Below are 12,646 nucleotides of genomic sequence, written 5' to 3' on the forward strand. Positions count from 1 at the left end.
ATATATACTATCATATCATCTGCAAAAAGTGATATTTTGACTTCATCTTTTCCAATTTGTATCCCTTTGATCTCCTTTTGTTGTCAATTTCAAAGCACTGAAAATATTAAAACTTGAAACACCAATGATAATTTGTATTTGATATTTTATTTATTTACATTGGAAATGTTATCCCCTTTCCTGGTTTCCCCTCTGAAACCCCTTATCCACTCCCCCTCCTCCTTCCTCCCACCCATGATCACTAACCCACCAAATCCTGCTTCCTCACACTGGCATTCCCCTACACTATGGCATCGAGCCTTCACAGGACCAAGGGCCTCACCTCCCATTGATAAACTACAAGGCAATCCTCTATTACATATGCAACTGGAGCTATGAGTTTCTCCATGTCTACTCATTGGTTGGTATTTTAGTTCCTGGGAGCTCTGGGAGTACTGGTTATCTCATAGTCTTATTCCTCCTATGGTACAGAAGACTCAAGCTTCAACTCCTTGGGTCCTTTCTCTAGCTCTTTCATTAGAAACCCTGTGCTAAGTCCAATAGTTGACTGAGAGCATCTACCTCTGTATTTGTTGGGCACTGGTAGAGTCTCTTAGGAGACAGCAATAACAGGCTTCTGTCAGTAAGCACTAGTTGATATCCACAATAGTGTCTAGTTTTGGTGACCTTATATGGGATGGATCCCCAGGTGCGGCAGTCTCTGGATGGTCTTTCCTTCAGTCTCTGCTCTACACTTTGTCTCTCTAACTTGTTCCATGGGTACTTTGCTTCCCTTCTAAGAAGGACTGAAGCACCCATATTTGGTCTTCCTTCTTCTTGAGTTCCATGTGGTTTTTGAATTGTATTTTGGAATTTCAAGCTTCTGGACTAATATACACCTATCAGTGAGAGCATACCATGTTTGAACTTTTGTGATTGGGTTACCTCACTCAGGATGATATTTTCTAGTTCCATCCATTTGCCTAAGAATTTCATGAATTCATTTTTTTTAACTGCTGAGTAGTACTCCATTGTGTAAATGTACCACATTTTCTGTATCCATTCTTCTATTGGGGGACATCTGGGTTCTTTCCAGCTTCTGGCTATTATAAATGAGGCTTCTATGAACATAGTGAAGCATGTGCCCCTATTACATGTTGGAATATGTTCTAGGTATATGCTCAGGAATGTTATTGCTGAGTCCTAAGGTAGAACTATGTTCAATTTTTTGAGAAACCATCAACTGATTTCCAGAGTGGTTGTACCAGCTTGCAATCCCATCTCTTTCTTCACATCCTTGGCAGCATCTGCTCTCAATTACCATAGATTAAGAAACCAACAAATTCCATGACAAAAACAAATTTACACAAAATCTTTTCACAAATCCAGTTCTTCAAAGGATAATAAATGGAAAACTCCAGCCCAAAAAGGGAAACTACAAATGAGAAAAAACAAAACAAAACAAAAAACCAAGAAAATAATCTTTTTTAACAAGCCTAAAAGAAGATAGTGACAAAAAAATTCTACTTCTAACAACAAAAATACCAGGAAACAACAATAATTTTTCCTTAATAACTCTTAATACCAATGGACTCAATTCTCCAATAAAAAGACATAGACTAAAATACTGGCTATGTAAACAGGACCAAACATTTTGCTGCATACAGGAAACACACCTCAGTGACAAAGACAGACATCCCCCCATAGTAAAGGCTAGAAAAATATTTTCCAAGCAAATGGTTCCAAGGAACAAGCTGTATTAGTCATTCTAAAATTGAATAAAATCGACTTTCAACTTAAAGTTATAAAAATAGATAAGGAAAGATATTTCATACTCATCAAATTAAAAAATCTACCAGGAAGAACCGTCACTTCTTAACCTCTATGTTCCTAATGCAAGGGTACCCACATTCATAAAAGAAACTTTAGTAAAGCTCGAAGCACACATTACACCTCACAAAATAATATTGGGAGACTTCAACACCCCACTCTCAGCAATGGGCAGATCATGAAAACAGAAACTAAACATAAACATAGTGAAACTAACAGAAATTATGAGCCAAATGGATTTAAGATATTTATAGAACATTTTATCCTAAAACAAGATAATGTACCTTCTTCACAGCACTTCATGGTACCTTCTCCAAAATTGACCATATAACCAATCAATCACAAAACAGGACTCCACAGATACAAGAAGATTAAAATAATCCCATACATCCTATATCACCACATAGTAAGGCTGGTCTTCAATAACAACATAAACAATAGAAAGCCCACATACACATGGAAGCTGAACAGCACTCAACTCAATGATAACTTGGTCAAGAAAGAAAGAAGGAAAATAAAGACGTTTTAAAAGTTTAATGGAAATGAATCCATAACATATCCAAACTTATGGGACACATTGCAAACAGTGCTAAGAGGAAAACTCATAGCTCTGAGTGCCTCCAAAGAAAATATCAATGATAATTAACATATTTACTATACCCTTAATACTTACTAGACAGTGACATTCTGTGAACATGTTTGTATTCTATAAAAGAATTCAAGAGGCCTTAGAAACTGCTTCTCCAGTACTGTATTTTCATTCTACCTTTGTGCCTTTGCTAAGGTCATTGCTATCAGTGTGGTCTCTGCCATAGCACACAGACTTCCAAGATATTACACTGAAATTACCAGGTTTGTTGTTACACCTGTGTCATCTTTCCTCACTAATAACTTTATAAGCAGAAATAGGCAAAGCTCACTGAGATTCCTTAGTAATCATGATGCCCTATTTCTTGCATTAAATAGTTGTTTGCTTGATTGTTTTCCTAATTCAGAAATAAATTTTATATAAACATAATAAATAGAAGAAATGCTTTCTGAAATGTGGGTTATTTTAACTGGATCCTTATAAAATCATTCACTTAAGAGCTAACTGGTTTCTCACAAAAGACCAACATAGTAGAAGATCAAAATGAGATCTTCAAACTCTAACATTACCTCAGTCATTGGGGTATGTTAATTTGAAACTAAATATATACTATTTTAAAAAGTATCTTGAAGGAAAATAATAGGGTAATCCTATAAAATTGGACAACTTGTCATCTTTTTACTCAAAAGCTCTTTTGTTTAATGTGAGCATGAAATAATTATGAACTGTTAACACACCTGAAACATATTCTGTTCTAACAAAACAAAACAAAAAAACAAACAAACAAACAATAACAAAACCAAAATATTTATACAACTTAAAAATTTTCCATACAATATGTAGACTTAGAAATGCAAAGGTATTTATTTTAATTTTCTTTCTTTGAAGGTATAATGAAGACAAATTTAAAAGAACCTGAAGAGTGTATCAAGTAGAAAGACAATTTGACCTACTCATAAAATTATTCAATATTCAAAATAATTGTAAATAATAAAGTATGGCCACTATATAACATGTTAAGTAAAGTAAGTCCATATTATAATACAAAAATCAACAGGGAACTAATTCTGTACTTTTTGATATTTAAATTTGTCTGAGATTCTGCATGGCAGTTGTTTTTACTGAGTTAATTTTCATCATATTTTAGTTGCCAAATATAAGATAGGAAGACAAAAGTGAATAAGAAAATTGAAGATTAAGAATGTGTTTTGCAAGTATTATAAATGAGAGACATTTAGATGCTACATATTTAGTAATCTGCATAAAATCTGAATTGCTTAAACACACATGCAAATTTGATTTTTAAAATCAAGATGTCAGTTTCCATTGAGGTTATTGTACTGCTTTTTCTTGAGCATTATTTCATCATCTTTTTATTTCCCATGATTGCATGTCATATCTATATGTCAGTGTTGTTTCCAAAATTTTCTAACATTGTAGCAATAAGTGTTATCTTATGTGATGACAAAGCTATGCATTCCTACATTAGTCATTGCCTTACTTAAAATCTTAAGTCATAAATCATGATTTTATTTGTTACTACCAGCTGACATACTTTCCTTTACGGTAATTTGATATGTAAGATACAAGCATTTTTTTGGAGAGCAGATATTTCTCCTAAATTTGAATGCTTTTCTCAAGAATACTGACTCATGAAAACTTAAGTTTGTCATTGTCTCCACAATCATTGACTATGATTTTAAGACTTCCTAATTTAAAATATCATTTTGGTAATGGATTTCAGGGTTTCTATTGGTCATCATACTGAACATTTTTTTTGTTCTAAATCATCATCAAATGAATGTGATCTTTAGTAAATTGAAATAAAGTTGGTTATTGCTTTATGCTAGGACTCAAGTCAGCACAGGACACTCCAAGTCCATGTTCTCAGCACAAAGGAGGTCTACATTTCCTGGAGAGACAAAGGACAGAAACAAGAGACAGAGATAGGAGACAGAGGATAAATGAAAAAAGAAAAGAAAAAAAAAGGGAAGAAGAAGAAGGTATATTTGTCCCTGAGGGACAAAGAACTACCTTTGGACATGGCACATAGGCAAATGTCAGTTTATAAAAGAAAAAGGGAAAACCTGTTAGGATGAATTGGTTAATTTTTTGGTTTTGCTTTTCATAAACTTTTAACTTTATATCATATGCATATTTTAGTTTGCTTTAATTGAAAGATTTTCAATTCAAATGAATTGGGTTTTAGTTAAGGTTGAAATCTTTGATTATTTTCGTTATTGCTTACTCTCGTTTTTATTTTCTATGAATTTTAATCTAAATATTAGATATAGTGGCATTATTAGTTTTGTAACATCCTATTAAATGTTTTGATATCTATAAGTTCTATAGTGATATATTTCTGGATACCTATGTTATTATATATTAGTTAATTCTATCCAGCTTTACATAGTATTTTCACATTTGTTGTTCTGTGTGAGCAAAAACTGTACATTTAGAGATGGTTGATCTCTGTGGGTTTGTTTGCTGAATTCACTTTTAAATTTTAGTTTTTCTTAGATTTAACTATTGTTCTAATAGTCCTAAGGGACTTACAAGCACATAATTCTGTTTTGATGTTTTTATGTAAATGCATTTAAGAAGTGTTGTGCCACCAAATGTACAATAGTTGATTTATTTTTATTCAGTCCCTGGTGTTTTCTAATATTTATTTGTGATATATGATATAATGAAGTATTTCTTGGTCTCAAACAGAGACTTTCTAACCTCACAATTCTGTTAGCTCACTGTATTTTTTAAATTAATTTATTTTATTTATATTATTACATAGTGTACTTCAGACACAGCACAAGAGAACATTAGATCTCTTTATAGATGGTTGTGAGCTACCATGGGGTTGCTGGGAGTTGAACCCATGACCTCTGGAAGAGCATTCAGTACTCTTCATCTTTGAGTCATCTCTCTATCCCCACTTACTTTATTCTTAATAAATAGAGAAGTGAATTTTATGTGATTTTATACTTTGAAATCTTCTGAGAAATATATCTTCAAATTTGTTAAAATGTGCATGTCTATTTATTAAAAATATGTTTTATTTAGCTCAATATTGAATTTTTTATATATTATATTATTATATGTACTATATTTTTATTAATGTCAAATATTTTATATATTTACCAATTTTTATTTCTATCTTTCTTATCTAATTACTGAGTAAGATGTATTAAATCTCTCACCCTGATTAGGGATTTGCATGTATTCTTTAGTTATTTGCATTAAAGTTTGCCATGTTGTAACTAGTAACTTCAAATTGTAGTTACAAGTTTCAAATTGTAACTTCATGGATCTTTTTCTTTAAAACATGAATTTGTTGATTAATTTTCCATATACTATCTGTAGGAAAATTGTTTTAGAACAGGAATTCTTGTTCCTGAATTCATATATTAAGTACAAAAAGCTCAGGCTTCCCTTCCAGAGGGCTTAGCTTAAATGCCCAGCAACTACATATTAGCTCAAAACTGTCAGTAATTCTAGCTCAAGGGCTCTGAAGTAACACTAGGAACACATACATGATGCTTAAGCTTGCATACAGGCAAAGCATGAAAGCATATGTAAACTTAAAATTAGAATTAATATGGTCTAACATTGACAGGGGAACTGCACCTGGTAAAGTTTATAATTTTAATAAAGCTTTAGAAATTTGTGAATATTTCCCTATATAATTTTATCTATTGATTACTTTGTAAAACATTTTTTTCCTAGTCTTCATGAAGAGTGATATGGAAGGTAATTTTGAGTTGTTAGACAGTAGTTTATTGTTAAAAATAGAAGCCTATGTGTTATGTGTTAAAAACTAACAAATACTGGACTGTGTTTTTAGTGGTTTGACTACTAATATCTTATTGCAATTGAAATATTTCAGTTACTTCTCTTAATGTTAAAAATATTTCAACATTTTTGTTAGTTCAATATTTTCTACTCTCAGGAAGTATTTTTCAGTAAATTTTTAAACAAATACATTGTGTATACTACTATTAAAAGTAGTACACTGTAAGAACTGTCACAAGTTCTCATGTATTAAATCTGTATGTAAGCACAAGGACAAATCCCAAAGGAACATGACAAAGATGTCTTTTTCCATAGAGGTATATGAAGGATAGTTTAAAATGTTTAATTGAATAATAATAACATGTGATAATGAGTAATCTGAAGTGAGTTCACTCTTATCCTGTATACCTGGCAGGGACACAAAAACACATTATAAGAACAATTCTATATTTTTTCATTCATTTATTTATTTATTTATTTATTTAATTAGGTATTTTCTTCATTTACATTTCCAATGCTATCCAAAAAGTCTGCCATAACTCCCCCACTCCCCTACCCACCCACTCCCACTTCTTGGCCCTGGCATTCTCCTGTACTGACACATATAAAATTTGTAAGACCAAGGGGACCTCTCTTCCCAATGATGGCAGACTAGGCCATCTTCTGATACATATGCAGCTAGAGACATGAGCTCTGGGGGTACTGGTTAGTTCATCATGTTGTTCCCCCTATAGGGTTGCAGATCCCTTTAGCTCCTTGGGTACTTTCTCTAGCTCCTCCATTGGGAGCCCTGTGATCCATCCANTAGCTGACTGTGAGCATCCACTTCTGTGTTTGCTAGGCCCCGGCATAGCCTCACAAGAGACAGCGATATCTGGGTCCTTTCAGCAAAATCTTGCTAGTGTATGAAATGGTGTCAGAGTTTGGAGGCTGATTATGGGATGGATCCTCGGATATGGCAGTCTCTAGATGGTCCATCCTTTAGCTGGAAAGAACCCAGATGCCCCTCAAAAAAGGAATGGATACAAAAAATGTGGTACATTTACACAATGGAGTACTACTTAGCTATTAAAAAGAATGAATTTATGAAATTCCTAGGCAAATTGATGGACCTGGAGGGCATCATCCTGAGAGAGGTAACCCAATCACAAAAGAACTCACATGATATGTATTCACTGATAAGTGGATATTAGCCCAGAAATTTAGAATACCCAAGATACAAGATACAATTTGCAAAACACATGAAACTCAAGAAGAACAAAGACCAAAGTGTGGACACTTTGCCCCTTCTTAGAATTGGGAACAAAAATACCCATGGAATGAGTTACAATTCTATATTTTGAGGAAATTGAGATCACCAGACTTGTCTTTTGGGGTTGGACTATTCCCAATGGCATGCATAATTATCCCTCCCTAGTGACTACATTCCTTGAACATGATCTGACAAAAAAATGTGTTTTCAGGTATTAGAAAAAGAGGGGTCATACTTTAGATTGTTTTGTAAAGTCAACACATTCTTTACTCAAAAACTTACTTTTATGGTCTGAATGTGAACTTTTCCCCAGGGTCATATTTTTGAGATTTTATCTGAAGCTAATGGTTCTGTTTTTGAAGGTTCTGTTTCTGACAATTGTTGTGGTGTTCTTGTGTAGATACTTATGCCATATAAGAACAAGAATAGTGTTTGTTATTCTTTTCAATATATTAAGAAAAATCTAATTTTCATTGTTCTACTAATAACTTTAAGGATAAATATATATGTAGGTAGTTGGGATTCCTCTTTTATTTCTTATATGTACAAGGTTGCTAGAAGGTTAAGACATTTGGATATTTTTGTCCAAATTCCATTTGATTAGTTTTATAAACAGGTTTATCATGTTTTCAAAATCCATAGTTGGTTCAATAGTATGTGTATATGACTTTATAAAAGAGTTTCATGCAAATATTATACATAAAATTCAATTTGGGGTATCATAACATATACAACAATTTTTAAAATGAAAACTTTCAGTAGATGAATTACATAAAAACATTTTGTATTGAATTTTAATTTATATCCTAGCCAAGGACTAAAATAATATTTGTACACATATAGCTACAAATTCCACTTTTGTTAATAAGCTGAATTGTAGGCTTAGTATTTAATGCAGTTTTACAGTGTTTACATAAGGAACTGCTCTTACTCTTCAGGGAGACTTCAAAAAGGGGAAACAGTTATTTGTTATAAATTTAAATTGTTTTATAATTTTTAAATAAATTATAAGGGATCTTTCATATTACATAAACTTGAGTATAATTTAAGTGAGGTAAAGGTTAATTTTTTATTGAAAAATTTGTAAATCAGATTGAGAAAGGAAAAAATAGGATTTACTGATTTAATATTTTAAATTAATTTTTACATTTTCTTTATCATATGTAATACTACATAGACATCACCCACTAATAAAATTGTTGATTTTATTTACCATGAAAACACCCATGTGGTACTCACAGTATGGTTTGTGTTACCAAAACATTTAAACTGGCTAAATACTTAATTTTCCCTGTGTTTTACTTTGTTTCACATTCATTTTTTTCTTTCTTTATTTTAACCAATGTACTTAAAAATATTATCTTTTCAAAGAATCAGATTTCAATTTTTTCCATATTCTTAATGTTTCTTGTTATATTCATTTTCATAAAATTGTCATAAACTTGTGTTTTATTTCAGTTTTGCTATTATTTTCTTCCTACTTTCCAATTAATTGTGCCTTACTTTATTCTAGTTCATATACTTGCTATAAATTTTATCATAATATATTTTAACTATGCTTTATGAATTCTTATTAAATTTATTGTTACTTTAAATTAAGTTCTTAAATTTTCTTCTTTACCTATTTAAGTCATGTTTAGGAATTATTCATATTCATATTTTAAGAATTTTTTCAGTGCAAGTGTACACACATGTACGTGTGTGTGTGTGTGTGTGGTTCAGTTTCTATGTTTGTCAGGGCTGTGTGTGAAGTATATGTTCCAATGAGGGTACCAAGAAGACTCCTTTATTGTTTTCCAACTTGTTCCTTTGAGGCAGTATCTCTATATGAACATGAGGCTTATATTTTCCATTAGGCTAACCTCATAAATCCTATTGTCTCTGCCTGCTTCAGTGGCAAGTGGGTTTTAAATGGGTGCTAGATTCAAATATCAGTACTCTTAGCTGTGCTGAAAGTGCATATAATCATGGAGCAATTTGTCCAGATCCTTACAAACATCTAAATTCATATACTTGCTATATTTGTTTCTCCTAACAAAATAATAACTAATAACAAAATTTAAAGGGCATAACTAGTTGCAAAATAAAACAATCAGTTAATTTCTGCTGTAATATAACACATATGGAGATATTATTATATGCACCAATTGTTTGATTTAAGGGTTGCTATCTACTTCTAAGGTAGTAACTCTTTATTTACCTTGACTCAGGAAAATTCCACAGAAAGCTAAGTGGATTGCCTCAGTTTCTTTTCACTATTATACCATTTAAAAAAAAAATAATGTACATGAGTATTTTTATATGAACTATGAACTTGACTTTTATCCATTGAGGGCAAAGGAGAGTATCAGATCCCTTAGAACACAGAGTTGTAAGTCATCATTTGAAGCAGAGGATTATAGCATCTTGTAATGTGCCCATAATCACAATACCTGGGAGGAGTGGCATATAGATCAAATGATCAAGGCCAGCCTGAACTGAACAGGAAGTCCAAGAATAATTGATTGTGCTATAAAAGACCCAGTGTAAATTATATATATATATATATATATATATATATATATATATATATATGTGTGTGTGTGTGTGTGTGTGTGTTATAAATCTTTAATGTAAATAATACAAATGGTAAAAAGAAAACATTTCAGTAATGCATAATACACCAAAGAGTTAAAATAGCCAGTTCTTTTCACATCGTAATATATTAGTGTTTTAATATTATCCTTCCCACTTAAAAGAATTTTTGAAAAACAATATTTCACACTGTATATTCTGATCATGATTCTACTTCCAAAACTCCCAAACCCTCCTAGCTATCCAAAAACCACACCATTTCTTCTTCTATCTTTTTAGAAAACAAATAGGCAAAATATTTTTATTTCCAAATTTTGTCATCTATTTTAAAATATATTTCACTAGATATCCAGTTATTTTTTTGCTTAGTCTTTTTTGTATGGAAGAATAAGAAATGCATTTCAACTGTTGACTCTTTAGTTACTGTGAGGTGATAGCAATCCTGAACTCCTAGACTTCATAACTATTAGAAGATTGCTATTGTTTTAAGTTATTAATTTTAAGAAAATGATACATAAATGTTTTGTTTCTATTAAACAACCAGTGGAACTATCTATATTAAGAGGGACCAAAATAATTTTAAAAGAAATGAGAAGCCTGGAATACAAATAAAATATATAATAAAATTATAGAATTTATAACATACAAAATATGAGAATATGTATATGAGAATATATGCTTTATCTTAAATACTACAGAATTTGAAATATGTGTAATATGTGTAATACACTCATTTAGTTATGAACTAAGACTATGTTGTTATGGCAACTTGAGAAGACAAAACTTTTGTTATATTGTGGTAAAACACTTTGCTCAGTTCTTTCAGATAGCTATGGGGAAAGTACAGCTTGTAAGCAAGTATCTTAGATGATTCACTTAAGGTATTTCCAAGTAATATCATGTAGGAATAACCTTGATTATCCTTGTTGCTAACAATAAATTTGCTTTGCTATAGAGTAGAAATTGGTTGAAAAACTATAAAGAAGATAATTAATTAAGACCTTGTGATTTTGAAGATATTCACCTTTCACAGAATGAAAAAAAAATGTTAAAAATAAGACAGAGAGTGTTGGTAATGCAAAAAAGAGTACAATAATGTTGCATACATGGAAAAATATATAGTTGCAAAAGTGACACTTATAAATCACATATTTCTTCAAATATATCAGAAAAAGCTAATTCTGTAAACAAGATTATTCACAAAACATCCGTTTGTTGCCCTTTGGTGACAAAGTTCTGTACTGTATACAGAGACTTTGAACAAAAAATTACCTTAATGTACATTTGGAAAAACTATCAGCTATCCTGAAAGGAGTGAAAAGAGAAGAAATGAAAGATAGTGTACCTGTTTAAAATTCTGTGATCAAAAATGTTCAGTGACAACTTAGCATTTACTAGCACTGTCTGCTCTTGCAAAGAATCCTGACTTAGTTCTCAGAAACCACCTATTAGCAATAACTACATATATTTCTAGATGCACAGGAGGATCTGATATCCTGTTTTGACCTCTGTGATCATCCAGGATATATATAGTTCACATATATGCATGCAGCCATAATAGTTATACACAGGAACAGCTAAAATTAATCTTTAAAAACGCTACCATCTTGAAACTATCTGATAAATTTAATCAGTTGCAAATGTGAGTAAACATTTATGATATACAAAGAATAATTTCAAGGGTAGATAAATGGCTTCAGAGATAGCCACAACCACAGTAGATGGAAATTTGAGACTATTCCCAGGCTGTGTAATCAAATGCAATTTTTACTGATGTATTTTACTTCGAAGCATTTTGTCTTCCTTCAATTTTTACTCTCTTGAAATATGTATAACTCTCATATGCCTATGTCATTGCAATGTTATTGCAGCATAAAATTTATTTTTCTAACATCAGAGACTCATAGATAATTTTCAGGCTCTGATTGGTTGGGTGTATTGATTTTGAGACTTTGTTATGACAATGTAGAATGTACATATGTACTGAAACTATCTGTTCCTGGATGAAGTATCACCTCACAGATGAGAAAGAAAATTGGTGTAAAAATTGGTATCACATACACCTCTTCAAAAGGACAAATAAAAATAATGGACAATATCTCAATAGTGTGTGATTTTTAAAGTGTTAACAAATGTCAAATAGTGAAAAGTTGAGTCAACATTTTAATATATTGATTTTTGGAGCACCACATATTTTAAAATACTGATCTGTGGAGACTTTGGTGTCAACTCTCTACATACCTATTTGATATAGCACTTGAAATCTTAGCTAGAGCAGTAAGACTAGAGTAGGTCAAGCAGATATACCATGGAAAGGAAGAAAATAAGGTATCTTTGTTCCCAGATGATATATTCATACATATAAGTATTCTAAAAAAAAAGTTTATCCAGAAAACACTTAGAAGTGATAAACCCCTTTAACACAGGATAAAATGTAAAATTACAAAATTAGTAGACGTCCTACATAAAAATGGCAAATTGTCTATGTGAAGAGACACTATAACAACTGTAACTGTCATACAGATCAGCATATAATTAGGGTCGGCTTATATTTCAGAAGTTTTTTCTATTATTGTCATGGTGGAAAGCATGGTGGCATATAGGCTTATGTGGTGCTGGAAAAGGAGCTAAGA

The sequence above is a fragment of the Mus caroli genome, chromosome X (assembly GCF_900094665.2).
Source record: "Mus caroli chromosome X, CAROLI_EIJ_v1.1, whole genome shotgun sequence".
NCBI lineage: Eukaryota > Metazoa > Chordata > Mammalia > Rodentia > Muridae > Mus > Mus caroli.